Source organism: Dipodomys ordii, unplaced genomic scaffold (genome assembly GCF_000151885.1).
Source record: "Dipodomys ordii isolate 6190 unplaced genomic scaffold, Dord_2.0 Scaffold213, whole genome shotgun sequence".
NCBI classification, from domain to species: Eukaryota; Metazoa; Chordata; class Mammalia; order Rodentia; family Heteromyidae; genus Dipodomys; species Dipodomys ordii.
Genome location: NW_012267429.1, coordinates 186,655 through 188,832, shown reverse-complemented (window position 1 = coordinate 188,832; position 2,178 = coordinate 186,655).

Below are 2,178 nucleotides of genomic sequence, written 5' to 3'. Positions count from 1 at the left end.
TGCACTGAAGGTCCAGGTCTAGCAGTAACCACACGTGCACTGAAGGTCCAGGTCTAGCAGTAACCACACGTGCACTGAAGGTCCAGGTCTAGCAGGTAAGGGGCCACGCGTAGACTTTTCTGCTTTCCTCTGATGCAGTTGTCAGAACTGGGCACTGGCCCATCTCCTTTGTTCCTTGTAACCTGCTTTGTCTCTGGCAGGAAGTAAAGCTCCACTTCACTGCTACCTCCTGTGTCTCCTTTGTGGACTACTTCAAGATTCACTTTGCCGTTGTTCCAGGTTCCTGAGGGGACGTGGTGGACTTGGAGCATCAATGAAGAGCCCTCTTCTGTTGGAGAACTCTGCTTTTCAGATATCCTTCAGTGACAGGACGTGGCGCTGGGCCAGCCAGCACCAAGGACCATCGACTATAGTAACTATTCTCTATGTTTGGTTCACATTTTCCTGTTTTATTGTTTGCCTTGTAGCATTTTATTATGAAACGGAGTGAACACAAGGCAAATGATTTTGCTGCTTTCCTCTAGGAGTGGTGAATTTGTGTTCTGATAGACAGGTCACCGTGGGTCTAAGGAGCTGTCCTTTCACTCATTGTTAGGGGCTTAACATGCTTTGTTAACATAGATCTGGTTTTAGTTTTGACTTTAGTCTCAAGACAAACATCCTAGTTTTGTAACATAGCTTTAGTGCTTAAGAGTTGCTTTTTGAGGTTGTAATAAAGATCATGAGGTCTTCCATTCCCTTTCCTCTTCCCTCCTTCCTTCCTTCCTTCCTTCCTTCCTTCCTTCCTTCCTTCCTTCCTTCCTTCCTTCCTTCCCTCCTTCCTTTCCTTCCTCCCTCCCTTCCTTCCTTCCCTCCCTCCTTCCTTCCTCCCTTCCTTCCTCCCTCCTTCCTTTCCTTCCTTCCTCCCTACCTTCCTCCTTCCCTCCTCCTTCCTTCCCTCCCTTCTTCTTTCCTTCTTTCCCTCCCTTCCTCCCTCCTTCTTTCCCTCCCTCCTCTCTCCCTCCCTCCCCTCTCCCTCCCTCCCTCCCTTCCTTCCTTCCTCCTTCCCTCCTTCCTTCCTCCCTTCCTTCCTTCCCTCCCTCACTCCCTTCCTTCCTCCTTTCTTCCCTCCTTCCTTCCCTCCCTCCTTCTTTCCCTCCCTCCCTCCTTCCCTCCTACCTTCCTTCCTTCTTTCCCTCCCTTCCTCCCTCCTTCCTTTCCTCCTTCCCTCCTTCCCTCCCTCCTTCTTTCCCTCCCTCCCTCCTTCCTTCCCTACTTCCTTCCTCCCTCCCTTCCCTCACTTCCTTCCTCCCTTCCTTCCCTCCCTCCCTCCTATTTTCATTCTTTCCTTTCTGCAGCATTCTACCGTCCTCAGCTAAAACTTCTTTGGCTTCTGTTTTCTTTTGATGCCTTTCCCATCCCACGTGGCTTGTCTTCTCTGGGCCTGGCACAGGATGACCAGTTTGGCCCTCTCTGCACCTTGGTGCATTGGATTCAGTGCTCACCCTGAGCTCCACATCTTGAGATAACATGGGGCATGTTGAACATCAAAATGTACCCTGGCTGTGCGGATGGAGGGGCACTTCCGGCGCGGACCGGCAGCGGGTGCTGGTCGGGGCTTTTGCAGAGTGGGGAGCTGCCATCTTCCTGGCGTCTGAGCACCAGTTCCTTGGTGCAGTGTCTGCTGGAGCCGTGCACCAGATTCGCAGGAAACGGTCTCTCGGAGCTGCCTCACAGCCCAGCCACGGGCTGGTGTCTGCTCGGATAGAGCTGAGCAGACCGGGGCCCCGGCATTGCCTGTCAAACGGAAACCATAAAAGATGCAAACAAAGTGATTTTGGTAACATTTTCAACCACAGTACTGCAGATCAGGGCAAAAGCAAACACCGGAAGGAAAATGTGTAGGTCAACGGAAGGAAGAGAGTGGGTGGGATGAAGAGAGGCGCTCCCTGGATGGAGAGGCTGGGGGGCCTGCGCCCATGGAGAGCAGCCATGCCCTGCGCCCCTGGAAAGCAGCCATGCCCTGTGCCCTGCACCCCAGAGAGCAGCCATGTCCTGTGCCCTGCACCCCGGAGAGCAGCCATGCCCTGTGCCCTGTGCCCATGGAGAGCAGCCATGCCCTGTGCCCTGTGCCCATGGAGAGCAGCCATGCCCTGTGCCCTGCACCCCGGAGAGCAGCCATGTCCTGTGCCCTGCACC